The sequence below is a fragment of the Varroa jacobsoni genome, unplaced genomic scaffold (assembly GCF_002532875.2).
Source record: "Varroa jacobsoni isolate VJ856 unplaced genomic scaffold, vjacob_1.0 scaffold_194, whole genome shotgun sequence".
NCBI lineage: Eukaryota > Metazoa > Arthropoda > Arachnida > Mesostigmata > Varroidae > Varroa > Varroa jacobsoni.
The window spans coordinates 64,171-87,991 of record NW_019213096.1 but is presented as its reverse complement, the minus strand read 5'-3'; the positions used below and the strand labels follow the sequence as shown (position 1 = coordinate 87,991).

Below are 23,821 nucleotides of genomic sequence, written 5' to 3'. Positions count from 1 at the left end.
TTTGAAATTGTCTTTTTCTAGGCCCTCTAGCCTCATTTAATCGGCAAGTGTTTATGCAAGTAAATCGAACACTTTAATAATTAATAGAGTCTAGTAATTTAGCCCAGTGATGCACTCGATTATAACCTGAAGCGGCAAGCGTACAAATTTGAGTAGAGCCCATGTTAAACATTTAATGGGTATGAACTGTCATTCACCAGACGCTAAGCAGCACGTTGGCGAACTTCCACCGCGAAAACGTGACACAATCGTTGGCTGTGTACATTTTTTCCAGGTTCATGTTAGATCGTGTCTACGGTGAGATAACGTTTTCGAGATAAACTCACGTACATGTTACCTTTGGTAACTGGTCGAGGGCCTCCGGGGCAGCGAAGAAGAGCTAAAGTGTAGGTATCCGGAACTAGGGACTATGCGCTTTGATAGGAGGTCCTGAACATGTTCAACTATGAACAGGTGACTTGTAGAGTTTGAAATGGCACAGAGGTAAAGATACATTAGGAAGGCTTATTGTTCACCCAAGCGACTGGACTTAGCGTTATAGATAGAACGAGAAATATCTACGACGGTGGCGATATGCAAAGCTGGCATTTTACAGAAACTCCAGCAGATTTTGATCATTACGAAAATACAGTAGAAATATGGCGTGAAAGTTAGAAGTGATTCAATAAACCCTTATCAGTTGTATTTCATACTGTCCGGTAACTCGACTGATGATGGGCTAAAATGAGGTGGCAATGCTCTTAAATGTTGGCAATAAATCCGTATGTGATTGGCCAACGAGTCCTTTGTTATCAAGTCGATTTAAAAAGATCTAACACATTTTAGTAATGTTACGATGCTGCCCACTTGCAGCCCGATAATTTAACTTATAACGATACGGTAGGCGTGTACCTCCTTTAACTAAACCGACTACGGTGTCTTAAAAAAGTATTCATCTTAGCCAAATCCAGAACAAAGATCGACTGAAGGATGTGCGGGTACATTTAGGCCTACAGTAGAATTATATTCTAGGACATTCGTTTATTTAGTGTGTATCCATTGCCTCATTACTTTTCCTGACCCATTGTTGTGTCGTATAATAAGAACACGGCAACAATAAGAATATTTTAGCCGTTATATTAACGTAACGAGTAGAAATATATAGTCGTACAATGGCGTTTAACAACTCCTTGATGGGAACTCACTTTCGCGTCCAGTTATTTCCTCAGCTGTAGTTAACTGAAATGGCGCTGAACGGTCAGAAGAACTAAGTGCTAGCCAAATAAAATAAGCATTAATTTTAAGATTAACCAAGGACTGTTATCCTCATCACGAACTGACCTTTTGACGTGCACTTATCATTCTTAAGTAACAGTACAAAGCGCGTTAAAGCTAATGAGATTCTAATTGACCCTCAGGAACTTTTTCACCGCCTATACTCGGTACTGTCGATGTTTGCTTTGAACCTTCAGACACTCATCTATAAAGTGGGCGACAGCTAGAAATTTTGAAACTTAAAGAAAGCTTGCAGGTCCGATGTAGAACTCTTCACAGAGATTTTTCTAAATTCTTCTGAGCCAGCTGGGTCCTTAATACGAGAATCGATCTTAAGAGAATAATGCAGTACTTTCTAGCTGACAAATGCTTAGTGAGCTCATGTTGCGAAACGATCTAGCAATAATGAAGGGGCCAGGCCATTTTGAACATCAAGGGAGCTACACCCGATTGTTGCTCAGTACTGCTCGGAGCAGCCCAGGCTGAGTGTCTAGTTTAGACCTCAAAGCTGGCCAAAATGAACATTCTGATTTGCGGTCCGTGGACCGTAATTTTTGCTACTTAACTATGAGACGCGCGACGTTTCTTCTTCAAATTGTTACCTAGTCAAGTATTTCTGTCGCTGTTGTCAGCTCAATCAGTTTCTTGCATCTGCCCCAAGCCCTGCTCGTCCCAGGCTTTTCCCATTTCATATCAATGCATCGTGTCCATGGGGCTTGTTCTCAGCTAGCTCCAGATGAGTCGTAACAGAAGCAGTCACAATAAGAAGAACGGATGAGCTAAAATACAGCAAACAATTCACTGACTGGCTAGGTCCGAACTCTCTGGATGTCGTTTGTGTCGAATACGTCCGTTAACTAAAACAGAAAGCAAAAGGCAAACAAACGATAGGGGCATTTTTCCTGACTCTGTTCTTTTCGTGGCCCACTCGGTCGCCTTCTAGTCGGTCATTGTCATTCCTGATGTGACAACCCTGTTACAGTTAGTTATAGCAATCGTCGGGCTAGGCTGGGGCGGAGCGGAAACGCTTGCCATTATTATCGCTCTTTTCTGAGACCATTGCCAGTTGTAACACTTCCAAGCTGCCAGTGGCCGAGTTCGGTTAGATAGTGGCCAACCAATCAGCAATTTGGGTAGTAGGTAGCAGTACTAAGAACGACCATCCCTGCTACGGAGTTTGGAGGCAGAGAATCCCGCTTTATTACGACATGTTGTACAATATGTTGGCTGTGACCGTTCATTTGTTTCAGGTCATAAGGGAAACCCAGAGCAGAAAACACACACCCGGTCACTCCGCTGCGGTTTCTGAAGATCACTCACTGAAAAGCCTGTGGCGAAAGCCACTGTTGTTTATGAGTGTACAGAAAGAGAAAAAATCAAAAATAGACGACGAGGTATAGCTATCTATAGCTATGAAGCTGTTTGCTGCTCACTTCGCCGTAGTCTGAGAAAGAATATAGTTACTCTTAGAAAGTAGTGCTTTTTAGAACAGAGAATTATAATCGAATAAACAATAGAAAGGCATGTCTTTACTTGACTTGGCTGGAAAGAGGTGAGTCCAAGCCGCCACCTTCGTCCTAGCCCAAATGACAAGGCGGCAAAGGATGCTTCGAACAGGCCTGGGCGAGCTATCACAAGCTGCATTTTCGATTAGCAGAAGGACGAAGAAAGATTAAAAAAAGGCTTTTGGGATCTGTCACCTGCTGATGTTAGGGGTGGGGACGTCGTGTAAGGTATTGAGAGGACCATGGGCAACCTGTCAACAGAACAAGTAACAGATATTGCCTGTTGATTCGATTGTTAATTTCGATTAGTGTCTGTATAGATTATGGAAGTGTTTAGGGTTCGTTCGTTAGAGTCTTTCAATAGCAGACGTAGCAACAGAAGCAAGAAGGGAAGAATCAATGATTAGAAATGGCAAGTCGTTTTGGTAGAAACGCCGCGTCATGTTAAGATGACGTCCTATGTTATTGTTTAACAATGTTTGAGCCTCGGTAATAGCAGGCATGGGACAATAAAGCAGCAATCATTTATCATAGAATTGGTTTTAAATTGTCGTAGTCACGTTTTCCTTTCGAATTGCTTCCATCGCGTGTGGTAGTTCTTATTTAGATGAAAATATCCGACTGGTGTATTCTAAAAATGTAGAGCTGTTTTCGAATACAAGTCTGCTATGGAGACCGTCCAATGTATTTAGTATACAAAATACTTTTCTGTATTCAAAGGTTAGTACCGCGCAGAAGCTCAACGATCCTTAGCCTTTCGATAATTGAACGTGCAAGCTCAATACGACATTGGATGAGACTACGCGTTGTTTTAGAGAGGTTAAGCAAAGAATCACGATCCAGGAGGTTTTATTTCATCTTTGACGTTCAAACTCATGCTATACTATTCACCTTATCCAGCATTACCAGCATCATTTTTTCTAGATGGATGATCGCTCCTGATAAGAATTTCTGTTTCCGTTGCACATGTTTTCAGGTATGAAATCAGTCCTGCTTCCGGTGATTTCTAATATCAACCAGATAATATCTCATCACGTTATCTTGTTATTTTATCATCTATAAAGTTGCTGGGTTTCGATTCACATATCATTTTCCCATTCAACACAGAGCCACGCTACTCCCAAAACTACCCCCAAACCCATTTCATTTGAACCTGTACACGATGAAATGTGGACTTGCTGGCCGATAGTTCTATTTTTCTGCGGGGAAACACTCAAAGCTGCTTCTTCGGTTTTATCAATTCCTGGCTCCCTTCTCTGAAGGCCGGAGCGGAGGGGCGCTGCATTATTTTAAACCCAGCTGGCACCGAGGCCGGGTCGTCGTTTATCCCGCGGTTGACCCGGTCCTCCTTGCCGCACGTCCATCGGACCAACGCCACGCTAGACAGCGGGTCTCGCTCATGGACACTCGCAGCTGCTGAGGATACCGCTGTGTATGAAGATGCCCCTTCTCTTCAGTCCATACACATTATTTGCCACAACATCGCCTTTACGTTACTCTCTCTTCTGATGGGTGAGGGAACAGCGAAGGGTACGCTTCAAAGAGTCCGCATGTACCGCAGCACGAACTCGGTGGCCCAGACCTCGGCGTAACGAGCCTCAGGAAAACACGTAAACGCATTTGTATGCTCACCAGCTGGTGTACTCAGATAGTATTCGGTAGGACGATTATTGAACGTGTTAAAACAGCTGTTCGCGAGCATTTATAAAAGTTTCGTCCGAAATTCTACGACAGGAGATTAGAAGGCAGAACTTACGAGTATAGGGACGATTGAGTGACGAATACGTGCCAAACGCGAAGTAAAAAGTGAAGTTTATTCTATAGGAGAAGTGGCGATAACTTTTTTGAAATTTGAGTAGTGTGTGTTGCTGCATAAGGTGCCCTTGGGATGCTACAGAGTCGTGGAGAGATTGACAAGTCAATAATATTTATACCCCGTAAAACAAAGGCGAAAAAGTCAGTGAGCTTATAAGTGAAGCGTTATCTATCTATGTGGAAAACTTTAACTCAAGGTGAGCAAACATTTACCTTTAGATTTCGATCAGTTTGTAAGTATTATGCACAGGTGACACAAAAAACAACAAGTAAATCATTTCACCAATAGTTTCCACCGTCTGATTTCCTCTATACATATTACCGCTGGTGGTGCCACTTCTACGTAGAGTTCTTTTTTTTCTGTCGACGTGCGTCAGTTTGATGCCTGCTTACGTCTATTCAATAACAGCTGGGACGGACGTGTTGATCTATCTGTTCCTGAAGCGTTATTAAAGGGGTGTTGATCCGGCCGATTCGAGCTACGAAGGCTGGTCAGACCATCGTAACTGATGTCAGCGGTTCTATCTGCGCAGTTACCCTATGTTCAATGCAAGCTTATCTGAAAGATGAACGCCTTCAGATAGGTATTTGTTGAAGCCTTAATACGTTTTCAATTTTTGAGAGCTAGCTACGAAAAAGGAGAACGAAGTATCGGTATTTTTACAGTTGTCGAAGATTTTTATTTAAACTTGGAATCTGTCTAGAAAATAGGATGGAAGAGCTAAAAAAAAAAAAAATGTTCAGGATCTGTGATCGCGTGTAACCTGCATTTCAAGTTTTTGGAAAACATATACATAAATAGTAACTAAACTAGTAAAGTTAATTCGAATACTAACTTAGACATCTTTATCAGCATTAACTATTAATAATCGATTCATAACCACCCAACAGAAATATAAATAGATCTCAGTTTCAATCTTCTAAATGATTCATATCATCGTGTGCGTTCAACATAACGTAAAATGGCTTCAGTTCGACTTAACATGTTTTCATGAATCAACAGATGATGGCTATTAGGGAATGGTTTCTCTCGGCAGATCATCGACGAAGACAGTTGTTGAATTTAGCTCAATACCGGCATTTAGTTAATGGATTTATATCAAAGCCTGGTTAAAAAATTAGCGAAAGAAGGATACGCGGATCGAAAGATGTACCTTATATGAGGTATTTCAGCTTGTTACTTCTATCGTACGTATTGAACTATGTATATTATACGAAAAGCATGATTAAAAAGAACAAAACATTCGTCTAGGATACATTAGTTTAGATATATTAGTTGGTTAAAACGCTTTAAATTTTACAACTGAGCTATAAGGATGTGATTCTAGTTTAACTCGAATTCCCTTGCTGCCATTTCCGCTTACACAGAAGCCACATACAACAGCGTACGCTTCAGCGTATGTTTCATTACGTAGCGCTATATCTATTAGGAGAGAAGCTCGACAAAAGTAATATCCATCTCGCTGAAATGAGACGTTTGGACTAGCACTAGGAGCTGTGAGCCCCAATTGAGCAGCGTCTACATACTCTTTCCTTTTGCGGGCCATGAAACAATATGGGTGCAGCATGGTCTCAGGCACCGGCGTGAGGGCCTGCGTCTGCCTCGTAAAATTATTGCAGGGCCACGAGCTCTAGCAGAAGAAGATTTCTAGCGAAAATAGTATAGAGTAAATTTCTATGTCTCAGGTTGCTTAGGTCAGGCACGGCAGACTATTAAAGGCGTACTACCATTTCAAAAGGTTCCTGAACATGCTCATTGTTCTATCTGGATAATGCAGTTAAAATGCCAAAGACGCATATAGAAACCGATTTTCGTTTGAATATGTTGGCTGAAGGGTTCTAAACCTATCCTGCCAAGCAACCTGTCAGTATCATCACCGCGACCCGTTCTAAGCAACAATCCAAACACATAGTAGGGTAAATGTATATAATCACATAGAATACATTAATTTTTTTTAATGTGTATCAAGTGTATACATTTTCGCACAGACTCTTCCGGTGAAAAACGGCCTCTTATAGCTAAATAGTTAGGTAGAAAAACAAGAATGATTAACGTTGTTTGTGTATCTCTAACAAAGTCGCAACCTTAAATTAAGCGTTTGTCTACGCTATAAGATTGAAAATTCTCAGTACTAGAGCGTATGTCTATATCGGCCTTACACAATAGCAGTTCGACATAAACAGTCGTGTGAACAGCATAGCGGCTGTAGAGTTCTAGCTAGCTGCGTAAATGAGCTTCGTCAGCGTAGGGGTAGCTGTCGTCACTCGGACGTCAAGTCAAAGCAAATGCGAGAGTTCATGGTGAGTTTTTTTTATTGAGCGAGATGAAACCGGCTGCTGCTAGATAACAGTTTGTGTAGTTCCTACGAGACGACGCTGTATAAAAATCTGTCGCAGCAGCCATTTTTAAACAGGTACTCCGGCTTTACGAGATGGATACATTGAATAGGAAATGGATCACATATACATATAGAACATACGCTACACAATGAGCCACGATAAGTTCCGCCAAATATAAGATGAATTTCACCCAGTTGAGCGATATTTCGACTTTGTCACGAAACATTATATAGTTCAGTCGAAACTCTACTACAAGAGTGTTACATGCATCTGGCGAAAATGACGTGACAAGTCCGGAACGATTAACCTATTCCTTATGGGCTCTTCAACAGCTGTCGTGGTTTTCTGTCCTAATGTCCTAAGAAAAGACCTCAGCATTCCTTGAACTTTCTTGGTCACAGAGAAGGTTCAGCTGAATTTTTCGCTACGCACTTTGTTGTATGTGCTTCCTACATGGTTTTGGTGCGAAGGTCCGAAGTCTATGCTGTTCGTCGCATTCTCTCTCTCTCTTTCAGAACGTAACTATCTGACAATATTACGGCACCTCGGTATCGACTATTTTCTTGGTTCTTAGGATTACCGTCGAGATACCATCTGCTAATTATAGAACTGAGCTTTAGATAAATCGAGACAAGTTCTAAGATGTCCGCGAAAAAATGTGCTCTGGTTGTTATAGTTTCAGGCACTTGATTATAATATTTTAGGCTCGGTAGTGACTTGGCAAGTCCCTAGAACCTAATACGAATCGGCATATTAAGTCTATATTGTCCTAACAACGAGAAGCATGTTAGGTTATACAAGCCTGGCGAGAGTTGAGCGAATCAACTTATACAGGTTTCTCGTCAGGCCTAAAATGCTTGCCTATCCTAGTTCCTTACGTAAGGATTAGAAGGCATTTAAATTTGTTTTTGACAAACCAGCGCATCGGTGCAGTGTTTTTAAATGTCTGAGAAAGCGGCTAGGTTGAGTTGACGTAAATGATTAAGATTATATACTTTGGCCTAAAAATGTTTTATCCTTATCTGTAGTAACGCTACGAAACAAACTAATGTTGTAATAAAATCTTTTTTATAGAAAAACAATTTGAACTGTTATAGCTTATTAAGAATGTGATAATTTTAGTTACTTAGGTAGATATTCGTGGATTATGAACTTCTTTAGAGAGTTTTGTCTTGTATAAATTGCACAAATGTACGCGAGTATTACGGCTCAATAGTGCCGAGTAAGTAATTTTATATTTTCCCATATAATTCAACGCTCAACGAATAAATATATGGATAATGTTTAGAATTACCGATAATGAAAATCTGTCAATAAGGTGCTTCCAAAACGTATGACTTCTATAAGATGAAAAGGAACGGCTTCTGTCTCCAACCGTCTGAAAGAAAATACTGTGTAGTTAGATAAGGCATCTATACGGTACGGTTGTGTAAAACATTAACTGCAAGAATGGTCGAATGATATTAAGCTGTAAGTACGTAGCAGGTTTTTACCTGTGAAATATTTCACAGTTCGGCTATTCGCATAATATAAATAAAGGCCTTCCAGACGCTCACAAGAGCTAGATACTAGAAAAATAATTGAATACCCTATATGTCGGCTTTGAATATGGATATATGGCGGAAATAGAGCTTAACAATTCAGCTCTGAGCATCTCGAAATCGATTCTAAATTACATTGTTATAATAAACGATGCAAATTAGACCGCAATCTTTTTCTAACATGGTTCTGTTTGTGGCCTACTAATCACTATTGTGCAATATATCCTGAATAATAGGCATCTTTGTCGGAACCAATCCGCAGGCTTCTGAAAGATGCGGGCATTAATGTATTACGAATCTCAGTATATTATCCGTGACTGGACAGCGTTTGAAGGTAGGCAATACTACGCTTTCTTGATTCCCAGAGTTAGACATCAGTGTCATTGTGACAAAACGACAGCTATAGAAAGCAAGCGTTACCTCGATGGGGAACAAGCATTGTAGAATGGTCATTAGAAATGGCGTCGCAGCAGTATAAATCCCTCCGAGAAGAATGGCCGCTCTATCGATAATGAACTAAACGTTTGCGTCACAGTCTAGATAACGGATTTACAAAATAGCTAATGAATAGACCAACAAAGCAATGCAACGTATATACAATATATACCAATTTGAATGAGAAGAAATGTATTATTTGAATCAATCAAATTAGCTTTAATAGTTGCAGTCTTGATTAAAGGGTTGCTGCGCAAGGGGCTCCTTGCAGTAACGATACACATAGCGGCATTAACGAACTATAGCCTTTTTATTTACTATAGAACTATACTAAATATCGTACTTGATTGTATTAGTTTTGCCTTCCAGAAACAAAAACGAGTTAATAATTCTGTTTGTAAGCAGATATTCCAGTTGGGGAAAGACATTCGAAGAAGAAATTGGGGCAAGGCATTACAAGAGGAGACACTGTGCACGGTACGTGAGGACGTCAGCGTGTCTAGAAATGCTTGATCGTTTTAACATCGAAGCGAAGTTTCGCTCACGGAACAGTTTGTCCGTTCGTAGTTCTACGTACGAGAGATAACAGCGAGCAGTATGCCGAAACGGGATTGGCACAAGCCGATGTTCATGATTTCAAATAAAATAATAGCCTTCCTTCGATTCTGCAACTGCTGCTTGCCTTTCGTTTCTAAGCACTGTCAAGGTACCCCTTTCGTAGGCAGGGTACGAAGAGCCACCATTTGACCAAAATATGCATCTATTATACAAACGGACGCTGCTTTTATTTTCTTCCATTGTTAAAAATTCTATTATTCAAATCGGGTGCAAACAGAGCATCATTTATACTAAGCGATACTGAGTTGTAACAGCTTAGGGGAATGACATAGAAAAATTCTAAAAGTGGCAAATTCGTGATGGTATTGGTTAAAGATTTGACGAACGAGGAACTAGAGCCTTCAAAAAACCTAGCAGAACGCGTCGAAAGCGATAAGTTCTTTGAAGAGTGTTTGACCAACTTGGAAATTTATTTAGAAAGGGCCACCGGAAAAGTTGGTGGCCTGAGCTCCCAACTACAAATGATTATCCAACGCATTGCTAAAAAGGATAAGCTAACAACCAGTTGCTGAGTTATGCTTGCCTCTCATACAAATAACAAGAAACAGCTGACGACACCGCCACACGCGCTATATCAGCCAAATCTAGAAGCTGTTGATGATGATGATGAAAGGCCATGTAGCAAAACGAATCTAACAAGGGGCTTATTGCTTTTGGCCAAGATAAGCATCTCGGCGATTAGGCAAATCCCACCGGAATCCAAGAAGTTGAAGTACAGAAAAATATAGAATTAGAAAATAGGTTTTTTCGACCAGCAAAACAGGCAAGCTTACGATACGTAAAAATACAGCTGGCAAGCCAACTAGGATTTTGACAGAAGAGGACATGTGGCCGCACAAAATAATTTATTGCGATTTGAAAATCGACAATAATTGCACCGTTAGAGATAAGACAGGATTAATAAATAAACGTCGTTGCAACATGTGCTGAGCCTTACGAATGTACCCAGTACAACCCTTACCAAAGACATGTAATATTCAGGAGGCAATTAACTGTATATTTTCTTCATTACGCTGGCGGTGACAAGCCAACATATATCTCCGATGTCCCTCAGCGAGAACGGCCTGAAGTGAGGCAGGCAGGCAGGCAACGCGAGATTCGAGCTATCCAATTTAGGAAGCACGGTTAATATTCTGGTCCTATGTGTTCAACCTGTATTCCTGAAGCGTGCGATACGGTGTTGGAAAAGCGGACTGATAACTGCGAACGATTAACTCAATATAAACAAATTGAAATGCTAGCTTTCCCTTTCAATCAGTAGGTAGTATTGCAATAATAGGAACTCATACCCCGGCTTGCAGAATAACGATATCGCAGACTATGATTACTGTGTAACGTAATTTTGACGTAATCGGCCGTTACGCATTGATTCAACTTGTGTGATTTTCTATTGCAAATTATTGATTGACGTAAATTATTTAGGCCGGACACAATTCCAGTGAAGACAACAACATTCTCTATAACAGACTACTAAAAAAGTGTACCAGATAAAAGGTGTGACACATATATCTAGTCATGTATGTCTATTGAGAAGTAGATGAGTCATCTACTAAAGGATCTATTTCGCTCCTCAGGGATACTCGAGTCGAGAACAGCTAAAAGCGGTTATATAAGTGATAAATTCTGTCAAAACTAATAAAGTTGCAATGAAGGAGTTTCTGAGAAATGACACTTGGAAAAACTGAAGAATCGGTAATGCATGCTCTAAAACGTCATGTTTCTAAATGTGGTGAACCTTAACTTAAAACAAACGAACGGATCGGATTTTCGGACGCACCCTGATGTCGTAATCAATGGCTAAGGCCTTCAAGCGATGTCTCATAGACCAAAGATTCCTAATCGCCGAAAAAACTTCTAGGATTCCAACTAAAATATCCAAGAAGATCTGCTAAATTATTCGTATTTTTTTTTTGTCGTCCTAAAAGGAAGCAGAGGTACAGCGTTGTACCTCTGTACCGCGTTGTACCATTGTAAAAATTTACATAAATATCGATAACTTTTTAATAGCAATAGATATAATAATAATAAATAGAACAAATATTATTGCAACAGTCGGTATATTTCTTGTAACCACAGTCGATTAATTACTTACGTGACTGTGCCACTAGGAGGTACTGTGAATTTCTGCAGTCTAAGCAAAGCGTTCAACGTAATCACCTAGAGGCGATCAATAATTTAAGTGAATGGGAGTAAACAGTCACATTTTTCACTTAATCAACACATATTTAATAGACAACAAACGATCTTATTAGCTATTGCGAGTCTGTGAAGGGGCTGTTATCACTTACTCCTTATATTTATATAACCCAGACGAATTGGTCTGTAGTTGTTGCTTTCTTTTTTTTAAATGGGATTGTCTCTTTGCGCATGGTGCTAATATAAGTAGGTTGTCTAAAACCCACTACTAAGGTGGTCGTTTACGTCCTCACGTTGCCACTGTTAATTTTTTTTTTTTATCAATAGAGATTCTTATAATGTGCTAGCCACATTTAGAGAGGCCATAAATTCCGAGGGGCCATATTTTATGAAACAGCTATAGTCACCTTTCCAAGCTGCAAAGGCAAACGTATACGGCTAATGTTAATTTTTCATTTAGAAGGACAAGGCACTGGATAATTGCAAGTTATACAGATACTTTTCATTTAGTTACAGTAACCACCCGTTTACTGCACCTTTACGTAAGTACTTTGCTTAGTTCTAAAAGCACAGCCAACGTACTACCTAGTAGTACAACGTAGTATGAAAATGTGTCAGAGAGCAAAATAAAGAAATTAGAAGCCTGTTTTTTCGTTGTCACATCATACGTCCTCGGATTTATGGCGAGTGTTTGATTTACTATGTGTTTATAAGACGTAGCAAAATCTTGTCCGGTCGACAGTTCGCACTTATTTAGACACTATCAGGCCGCCTGAATGTTTACGATCAATTAGAAAAGTTAGAACTTTTCCTCAAGATATGATCATTTAGACCGGGCGTGGTAGAAGAATTAGTAAATTTAATGTTAAAAAAAAACTATATGATTATGCTGCAACGTGATTTGCAATAGGGCCCCTTGTTCAGTCGAAACCTTCAAGGTCTCAGAACGAACAGGGCAAACACAGTGGTGACGACACTGTTTTTTTTTAAATACGACCAAAAACTCTGTTTTCTTATCCTTTACTAGTTGAACGTCTCATGTACTATAGTACCCTACTCGTTAGACCTATACCAAGCCATTTAAAGATGGCTGGATATGGTACCTATACCTTGATCGTTCTGGAGCAGGCGGTCGATCATTTTCAGCCAAGTTCTGTACTACATCACTTCAACTTACAGTGAAATGCAGCCCATTTGGAAATTATTCTTGATGAACAAAGCCACCTTTTTCGAGTAATACAATCCCAGTTTTCCTTAATTAAAAATCAGTTAATTAAAAACTGTTAGACTTGTTTTATTAACGGTATGCCATAGCTGAAGTCGCCGAGCGTCTGAGAACCAGCCAACAAAATACGGACAAATGAGAGGTATCTGGTAGCTTCAGCGTTCTCCATTTTCCCATTTGTATTTCCCAAACATATGGTTACTACCGTGCACTATACGTCGACAGAAAGTAGTGTGCCTCGATCATGATCACGTACTAGGCAATATCGTCGTTCTAGATTCCGTTTCTTAACCTCTACCATCATCGAACTTGCGCAATTATTGGATTACACGAGCGCCTTTTGGGGCCTAACGCAGATCAAGTTCAATTAATTACGGTAAAGAAGAATTTCAGGCCTCATTTTTCTTCCGTAAATAATCAAAGTTCGCTTAGTGTAGCCATTGAAGCACAAGAATATCGTGTTGCAAGCTGCTCCTAGCGATAATTGTGATCCGCTACTGAGCTTCTGAAGCAGTCATTTTACGGCGAGAGCTTGCGCTGTAACACGCGCTTGTTATTACCCTAAAAGGATCTTATCGTATCATCGCATATGACACGTGCACACATCTGCTTTATATATCTGCAGTGATAAAATGACTGTGTAAATTACACCTACGCTCATGTAAGGGCAGAGCAATGTAAAACACTGCGCATAGAGTAATTTTTCAGTATACCCGGCCTAGTAACACAGGACTAACTATTGCACCCACATTGACAAAGTTCCTTTCAGTAGAACCATGTATATATATATTTATAGAACTGAGTTACTTCTTCAAGCATATTATTTTAATAAAAAAAAAATTATTCTTAGCGTGCAGTAGAAAAAAACCGTTATCAGCGACCTGATGAAGCTTGTATCAGGCCGGTATCGAAACTGTGATCTGTGACTAGAGGATTTTGGCGATGCTAAAGAGTATTTGTCTGATGCCGCTCAAGATACAACAATCCCTAACAGATGAAACGTGTTATTCACTATATAAAAACATTTTCATCCCGAAGGCAAATCAGTTTGAAATGGCTAGCTTGTTTTATAGAAGGAGCTGTAGCTTATCGATCGGGTACAAATTGTAGATCACATAACCCTATTATATAATAGACAAATGCCATAAATCTCGATCCACATTGAAATAGTGTTATGAAAATGATTTTAATCTGACTGACCATTAATGAATGTCTAGACTAAGCCTGCCGTATGTTACATAGGAGTTACAAAATCCGTTTTCGTTTATACAGCGTATAGTATACAATAGGCTAAAAGTCAAAAAAGCGAAATCAATAAATTCATCAATCAACTAAAGTAAGAATGGGAACAAAATTAGATAAAAAATTTTAAAAAAAAAAAAACAGGAAAATTAAGCTTTCTGAATTTATATCAACTGCTAACAAGAGGTAGCTAGAACATTCAGTATGCTCAAAGCTTATGTTTGCGACCTCAGAGTAGCCTTTCACGCGCACGCTTCAGCCTACTTACACCTGTATTCATTTGTACATCTGTCATATGACTCTTCGGTACCGTTTACGACCCCGTGCAGGCCCAAGCATTGATGACCCTTCGGGCGGCATGAAAAATGCCCCGATTCACGTATACGGTTTTTTAGGACCCAGTCAGGCCAACTCACAACAACCGTGCAGGGGTATTCGTTTATCGCAAGCGTCTGCCCTTTTCACCTACACGTATGGCAAAGATTTTTTTTTAAAAAACAATTTCTTTGCATTTTTAATGAAGTTCATACGCCTCTAATATAAAGCTCAAAAGGATAATGCCAGCTGAATCGCTCTGCTTTCTTTGAATGACGTTGTGTTGCTCATTAGGTAGTGAAATATTCATCCGCTCTAAAATAGATTCGTTTCAGAGCTCACACAGGTGAACAAATCAGTATTTATATATATATTGGATCTTTTTTCCACATAATGGCCTAGACATCCCAGTTATAATGACGCGTGTTATATTTTCTTAACATACATAAAATATAACATAAAAATATACATAATGACATAAAAATGAGCCAACAAGGACTGTTGTTTGTAGAAACGCCTCATATCAAGCTTCAACTAACGTTGTTGCAATAGAATATACGTCTCATTTACAGTGTGTGCTGTTTATAACACATACAATGCTTGTACGTACTGCAAATGGGTACGTATTATGGAGGTTTACTTACAAATCTTTTTCTGTATGAACATATGTAGATGTCAAGAGTCGTCCGAACAGTGTATCAGTCCGCTCTTCATCTACTCGTTGAGCCTTTGTTATTTCATTGGTCGCTTTTTTTTTTTCGTTCCTTGCGGCCCATCCTGCCGCACTATAGCAGACTGGCCCGACCTCAATATACAGCTAGTAATGGACGCAGATGAAGAGCTCAAAGCCTCGAAACCTCTTTCTTGTATCTTGTATGGCAACGCCAGACTCATGCCTGGACGGAATCGAAATCCGCTTTGTCAGGTCAAACAGCAAAGATCAGTTTACAAATTAGCACGCCATTACAGGTAGAACTACATCGGCAAGCACGACATTAAAAATCGCGCTTAGAACTTTTCTTATCATATGTTTCTGTGTCTTCGCACTACTGATAGGACAAATGCACCTCGTCCTGCTCGCAGCTGCTGCACTCGGCCCCACTGTTTTATGCAGAGAGCGACTATCCGTCGGGTGTACGCACAGCTTGCATTGATGCTTTGGTTTCGCTAGCGGTGGACGTTGTTAGGGCACGATCTCTTGCTTGAAGTTGCTTTTTTTTTCGTTCTCAAGATGCGTAACCGTCTCTCCTGGGAAAGAACAAATACAGTAATCTCTGGTGATAGATCGCCGTGTTGGGTCTAAAAGCAAGCTTTTAAAAAAACACTCGAGTTGTGTATGGCAACTAAGTTCATATTTTGCTTGTAGTGAATCCGATGAACCGGCAGCTGAATGATGAAGTGGTAACAAACAACGATCATATTGAAGACTATTGCGGCGTTTATAAATACGTTTTTTAATCTATGGGCTCTTGGGCATCATTTCTTGGTCCCCGGTGCCGCATACGGGGAACAGAGACTACGAAAGCAAATTGCTCAAAAGCCTTTGGTGGTTCTAAGCATCGTGTTGAAAAAAATTCGTTTGAGAAGGACATTCTGCTAATTAATCTTGACGATAATTTTTCAAATACTAGAACTCCCAACTTAGATTGCGCACCAACTATGCATAACAGTTTTGACAGAAGTAGCAGGTATGTTATTAAGTAGGAATTGACTTTCTAAGTGAAATGTTTGCAAAGCCTCGAGGCTCAATGTAAACTACGAGAATAACTTTGAGGCCGACCCAACGTCAACATGGACGCAGTGATATTCTGTGTACACTGTTGTGCTTCATTAGGCGGATTACTCTTTTTGGGGTAAAAAACAAAATCGTATCCGAGGGCCCATTGCCCAACCGGGGACAGCCCACTAAATAACGTCGCCAGGACAACGGCTGTCCTGTGTATCTGAAATACGAATGGAAACGAAGAGACAGGGACGGATTTTTTTACTAGCCCTCGTCCCACTGGTACCAGCATAATATATATAGATATATATATATATATATATATATATAGCGTATATAAGTTTGGGCAATTTTAGACCGACATGGTTCGGTGGGCGATGAGCACTTTCGTGTAGATTATTATTAACTGGACAATTCATCAAGCAGCATAGATCTTCGATTTGAATCGAAGGATAGTTAAAGACACAAGACTAGCGTCATGGTGTACTGGAGTAGTTAGTGTTACGTTGATGCCTTTCCCTTCGTTTAACTGGCAGTTAAATAAGTCATCGTTCTGTGAATACGCCAATCTACAATGAACTACGCGATACCCTAATAGAATACCATCCGGAGAACCGAATGATTGATTTTCATCACTTAATAGATTAGGTTCCTTGTCACGTTTGAATGCTTTTGTACGAAGAGTTCCCTGTGGATTGTCTGTGTCTAATAAGACTATAATAATCGTAATTAATTAGCTTCCATGTAATATTTTATGGTAAATGATGTAAACGCCTAGTCTCCGTTCTAGTTTCTACAGTTCGTCAGTAACTTAGCGGCCTATAAAGGGCACAGGCGAAATTCGAAGTAGGTAGAAAAGGCTTTTCTTTTTCAGCTGTTAAGCATGGCTTTGGATGATAGAGGATAATTGTCGTCTAAGTGTAATGTTTCGCTTGTCGACAGACAAATACGGATTACGTGTGCATCTCGATTTATGAGCATTGTGAAGGTCTTTGATACATGGGGTAGGAATAACTCTGTATTATTGCCTGGCTTAGGAAACCTAGAATTTGTCTAAATGAAAATATCTTTACGTTAAATTACGTTACATACTTTTTTCAGCAATTAGTTAAAAGTTGTTCTTATCATCGGCTATGATAATTATTCGTCATAGGCATAACGCTATGGAATTTCAGGAGTAATCTGTTGGGCCATAGTGTCTGGAAACGTACACGTATTTTGAATATACCTTTGTATTGAACAAGCTGCAAACAGGAAGCGTACAGTTCCTTTTTTCTTACTATAGAGGAAAAAAAAGCTATTGTTATTGTCCTTCTAATTAGAGCTTCTCAGGGAATGTGGTTGCTAGGATTAAACTACTGTTTAAAAAGTTAAAAATTTAAAAGTCGGCAAGAAATGACCAGTACGTTCCTTTACGTGGCCAGGCTTTTACAGATGTGCGGTTCAAAGAACGTTTGCATTTTAGAGGGTATCCTGTGCCCTTGCTAAATACATTGTGCTTTTCGAGCATAGGGTTTTCGCATTAAGCCTCATCAAAGCAGGAACCTATTTGTGTGTAACCAATCGGCAAGCGGCGGATCGTTTGCTAAAGCGCGTAGGCGAATTAGCTCGGGAGTTAGCAACATCGAGAGGTAACGGCAAGAAAATGCAGGATAAAAATGTTACCGTAAACAGGTTACGGTGGAACGTCCAAGCGGAAGCGTTTAGTTTAAGCTTCGAAACTGAGACTTTCGTTGACAGTAAAAGTTAACACTTTTGGCTGTATCTATATTTTAAGTAAAAGGTAGATGTACTTGCGGATAGCGCGTAATTGAACTCGAGTACCTTGGACAATTATCGCATCCGGATAGCTACTGCTTCTGCGATAGAGGCTATCATAAAGTAAGAAAGCAGAAGAAATAATCAGTCACCTTGTTCCCTAGTGATTAGCAATGAGATATTGACCATTGCCAGCACCGCGAACACGTTGGTTGACAACAATAACATTTAAATACACTTTGGCGAAGAGAAGTCTAATTAATTTAAGTTTGCAGTGCTGTTCGAATGAAAGGATACAGTATTTTAGCCCTGTATGTATCTTTTTTTTTTAGCTGATAGCAATTTATTATCGGCTTGGTCGTATTAGTATACTTCAATTTGGCGTTTTAGCATCCACGTTCTAATCGATTCTCTGATACGTCATGGCAACTCGAGCATCATTTCACAAATAATTCGGTCTCTTCCGAGTTCTGCTTATTTATTACCACTGCTATTAACAACCTTAATAGATGGCGCATATATTCTAAATGAGATTTTAAATAGAATTTTGTTCGTATGGGCCCAGTTGTATGAGAGGATTTCTCTTTGAACTGTTTGGTGTCGATCGAAGACGTTTGTTGCCTCTAAAAATAAACTGCTGACCAATGAGGCGAGAAACCAAACCGTCTCTAACTTCTGATGCGTCCAGTCGTGGCTATCGCAATTAGGAGCGAACATCGAAAGGCAAAAGGGGAAGATGTCTCCTGGGCGGCAGATCGACCTTCAGGGAGAGGGGGCAGTGCAAGTGAGGCAAATCTTTAATACTATGTGCGTCTGTGTCCTCGTGGGCCCCAAGTAAATTCATTGCTGGGGGTCCAATCAACGCCAGCGCTCTGTGATAGCGTCGGCAGCAGTAGTGGCGGGTGCTTGTCGACAGGGTGGACATGTTACAGCCTTGTTTGTGACATGTCGCGCTTTTGTTCGTCACGCTATTTACTTGAACCCTCCCGTGGCTATCGACACTCTCATCCATTCAGGATAATTTGTCACTCCGAACGGCTGGTTAAGATTACCCGTCTTTTGCAGTAATGATCTTTTTGTGCACCTATAGATTTTTTGTTACGTAGAAGAAAAGAATATATATTCAATCTGAGCTCCATCGTCAGTAATAAGGGAAGTCGCCTAGAACTAGCTTAACGACTGCACCAGATTCTTTTTATATTCTGCTACTTATAGTAAATAAGGTAAAGTGACATATCACTAATTCTTCTAAGGGAACAGTAGAATTATTTGAGTGACGATCTTAATCGACAAACGTTTTCTACAGAATACCGCCACACAAAATGGCCAACTAACAGTTCTATGGTGTGCTTTAAGTTGTTCTCGACGTTACTAGCCTTTAACAATTTTCTTCAAAAGAATACCACAGTCGTTTTAGAAAACGTTCCTTCGTGTTGAAGTAACCCATATACGGATTATATAGCTATAGGTTCATATCAGTTCGTAGCTCAGTGAATTGTTCACGGGAGGTTCACAAGTGTGGCCGAGTGTTTCATTTCAGCGCCGAACGTAGTAAGTACAAAAGCTGCTTTCCACTGACGAAAACTCTATTCAATAGATAATTATCGATGAAGGCACATTCTGTCAGGACCATGAAGCATATCCGTTACTGATATTAGATATTTGAACGGGATAGGAGAGAACGCCACAGGACAGATACAGTTACTTCTGCCTCGAATATTGACCTGCCGCCTTTTCAGGTGGTAAAAAATGAAAGTTGTCCCTTCGTCGACCACAGTCTCGTTATCGTAATTCAGATATCACAGAAAGGCGTTCTGTTTTACGAGCGAGTTGCCTCTATGTAACAACTGGGCAGTTATGATGCATCGCTCTCGCAGAGGAGCGGTGCCGTTCGCAGATCATTGTTTTTACCATACATCGATACGCGTCGTATCACAACTCGTTATTTATGCTTTGTTGTTATATTCAAAGACAATAATCAATACACGATAATAATGGGTCTGTTTCTAACTGGGCAGTGTACATAGCTTTGAAATGTAGATGTAAGACCCAACGTTCATGTTGAGCTATATGCCAAATGTTCGCCCAAACATTTGTAAGCAAATGATTTTTTGGCCCTCACAAAAAATTCTAAAGTGTGTTAAAATTATTACAATCTTCATATATTTACATATCCGAAAGTTGGAGGCATTACAGTCGTGGGGCTAAGATTGGGTTCATTGCGATTGCAACAGCCATCCGTTTTTAAATTTTGGCCTAGACCGCCGTTTATGCCCCATCGTCGGCTTTAACGTAGGACTCCAATGCATCAAATATACGTAGGTCACGGTGGCCGTCTTTTGCGCGACGTAAACGAACCATCATACGTAGTTGCAAGTCGGAGTTGTACATAGCGCCGGATAACCAAGTTTTCATGCGAGTACGGTGTTTTGACATGAATAAAGTGTTAGAAGCACTATTAATGGTTCATAAACTAAGTTTACTTAGAGGCTGTTTCAAGACGATCTTAGACAACTGCAAAACGTGACGAGAAGGAAGCTAGTGCATGATGTAGCATAGGGAAGGCGTGTCGAAAATTCAGAAATCTCGTACCGCTCCTAGATACCCCTGTATTTTTGACTGTAAACAAAAGGGGAGATTTTTCGAGAATCAGAATGTAGCAAACGACCTGATAAAGTCCTGACGCTATATCGTTAGGCGCGAATATAGAAATAATTTTTAGTAAAATCATGCCAATTTGAATATAGATTATTCGGCTACCACACAGACACCAGCAGACCCTAAGTGCTGGTAAAAGTCTATGCCTATTCATTCGTTAGAGCTAGAACTACATGATACTTTCATCAATTATGTCCTCTTCAACCTTTAACATGTATCCCTAAAGTAGCGCAACAAATATTTGTTGTCAAAATTAACCAGTACCTAAATGTCCTCTGTTCAATGTCATTTGCTGCAGTTCTGCACTATCTATACAATGTGCCAACCATGTTGAATCAGAAAGATCATTCAACAATTATGAGGTACACACCTCTGTTACAGAATATGTGATGTATATAATGCAGACTATTTTTCGTACTCAACACAGGACGACGGTTTTGCATGGTGACGCTTTCGAAGATAAACTATATGTCGGGACGAATCGGTGAAGTAGCACACTATAGTGTATCATTTTAGCTGCCGTATTATCGACCGAGGTGTAGCATGGTGCAAACGGATACTTTTGCCTTTAAGTAACTTTCCTATAAGACCCATACACTATAGATAAAAAAAATAACAGTCTACGATATGCTCTCTTCGCTATCAAATAACTAGATAAAAAGCTGTGCTAAACGCCTGAATCGGCCAAAACAATGCCAGTGGCATTTTGTCGTTTCGATATCGATAGAACGAACTGCTTATTCTGATGAAGAAACAAGTGAACTTAACGAAACTGCACGAAATATGCAATTCTTGAAAAGTAAGAGTTGTTTTCTCAAAATTTTCAATAGTACATATAGGTATTTTCGAAAATGCCTTAAATCATATTTTTGTAATTATTTACGCGTAGGCCTAGTTTAAATGAAAAACATTGTCGAAAAAAATAAAGTTATTATATTAAACATGGCGACAGGTCATAGCCACGAGGTCCCAGTACATAATAATATGTGATAGTCAGCACTGCATTACTACATCTTCATACTGGACCGATCTTCAACAAGCTTATAGAGTTTTCCATTACTAAAAATACATGAAGATATGTTTCATATGATAATCGGGTGGCTGAAACATGTATTATTGATATGTACGTAGCTGTATATAGAAATTAGGTAGAGGTGACGGCCTACGTTATTGATTCGGTTCGGTAGCTATAAAATACTAGCAACAATAATACATTTAGCTGGCAAATTGCCCACCGTTCATTGGCAGTGTCTACAGGAGACAGGTTCCGCCATGTGCTTTAATTGCTTCTTGTGGCTTCGAATGTGCTCTATCTTTGTTTTCCCGAGTGCTGGGGGCATCTATGTATTTCGATTTGGTCGATTAAGAAAGCTGCGTATAGGCACCACTCACTCTTTACAGCGTTATGGCTGGTGGCATTACTAATGCTGGCCTAAAGCAACGGTAACATGAAGCTAGCTGGCTAGAGAAACGGGCGCTTGTGGGACCGGAAGTCGCCATCTCTTCGTTGGTGGATAGAATGAAAAAACTGCTGAAGTTTTTTTTCTCAGCCCATTAGACGCCCCGTTTTACGACGGCTGAGCGCTTCCAGCACGTTAGCGCATACACATAGACACAGCAAGACGATGAAGGTAACCGCTGCACTGCGGCTCTATGTAGAAAGCAATTATTGGCCACATGGCGAGACATTGTTACTCGCGAGCTCTCGCTGAAAACATGACGTTGCTGACGAACGTTCGCCTCGTGGATACGGCGGTAACCAATACACTAACAACGCCCAGTTACTAATACGGCGGTAGCACCCGGTACTCTGTCTGAACAGTGCTTCTAATAATTCTTCTTCTAATAACGCTTCTAATTCTCACTTTTCGATGTTAACCCGTCTCTGCTGTACACGGTGAAAAGGGCGGCAGGCCTCTGGCGGTTTTATATGACATGTCCAGTTGGGTTTATTTGATGAACAACAAATGCGCTAGGTTAATTATGGAGGGCACATAGTGACTCGTGTAGTTTCCGTCCAACGTTTTGCGCCGCATCACATCGACTAGTCATCGAAGGCATGCCTGAGACGAACATACGACAGACGAGGCCAATTAGCAATACGTAACCGTCAATAGTAGAACGCCCCCATACTCTCCGTCGTTGATCGGAAAACTCGCGGTGACGTAGAAAGAAAAAGGCTGAATGGGTAGATGAGTGACAAGGACAGTGGGAGGGAAGCGGCCATGTCAGTTCCGATGCGTTGTATCGGTGGTTTGATGCCACGGAGCTTCGGAACAACGCTCTGGTTTGCTCGCCGCCTGGTGAACTAGCAAAGTTGGCCGCTGCTGTTCATGCGTATGTGTACTCAGCAGAACTAAACAGCATGAGTATGTCAGAGGAAGGCAAACCTGTAATTTCGCAGAGTGAGCTGGATAGGGGTGAAGTGTCTCGGGACGCATCGCAAAGGTACGGGACGTATGTTTGGTAAAGGGGGTGGTACTGGCCCGGCTCTACGGTTGCGTACGTATCTTTTCAACGAAAAAGATAATACTGTTGTACCAGGTATATTTGCGTGGATGCCTGTCTGGCTGCACACTATTTGTTTACATAAACGATTGGGCCGATAGGCGAAGCAATGAACATTATCCAGTGAATAATATGGTTCTTCTCAGAGACCTATAGTGAGATTAGAGCAACATAAAGGAAACAGAAATGGAGAAAAATTATTGCCAAACTGTGAGAAGACTCAAAGAAGCACTACTCACTCAGATTCAGAATTACTATATGCCAGCGGACCAATCGACTAGCCAAAACTAGAACACATAGCCGTATGAATGCTATGCAAGTAAACTTAACGGTAAAGAAGACGTTGTACAAGTTACCACGGTAGCAGATTTTCTACGGGACATCAAATAAAATATTAGCCGCTGCCACAGCCCAGCTTCCCGAGCAAGCGAGTGGACGTTTCGAGAACAGGGACCTTGGTCTATGGAAGCTCCGTAGGGAATTAGGAACTACGACCCGTCGTTATCATTGTTATTATCTTGTTCGTTATAGAAGCTGATATTTGAGCCATGTATCTAGATACATTGTGGAACAGAGAGCTTCGATCAATTTCACCAACATAACGACTAGCCAAGCATGTATAGCTACCGCTGACGATATTACCGGCCTACGCATAGCACAAATAGTTTCTATTCATATGACACTGCGCTAGTAATAATAATGTAATTCTGTAGGCAACGGAAAATGAAGCTCGTTGTTACTCAAATCG

The 23,821-nt window shown here is 40.4% G+C and overlaps 1 protein-coding gene across 4 annotated transcripts in view; it reads left to right on the top strand.

Annotated features, from left to right (window-relative positions):
* The window catches only part of LOC111273197 (GTP-binding protein Rhes), a 62,699-nt gene that overhangs the window by 5,257 nt on the left and 33,621 nt on the right, over positions 1-23,821 (top strand). Inside the window, exon 1 of one of the 4 annotated variants that reach the window (XM_086973511.1) lies at positions 4,137-4,771. The exons of 1 other annotated variant lie outside the window; for it this stretch is intronic. The gene's annotated coding sequence lies outside the window, so the exon portion shown is untranslated. Of the gene's footprint in view, positions 1-4,136; positions 4,772-23,821 lie in introns of those variants that run through there. 2 more of the 4 variants (XM_086973510.1, XM_022854899.2) reach the window with 2 other exon arrangements.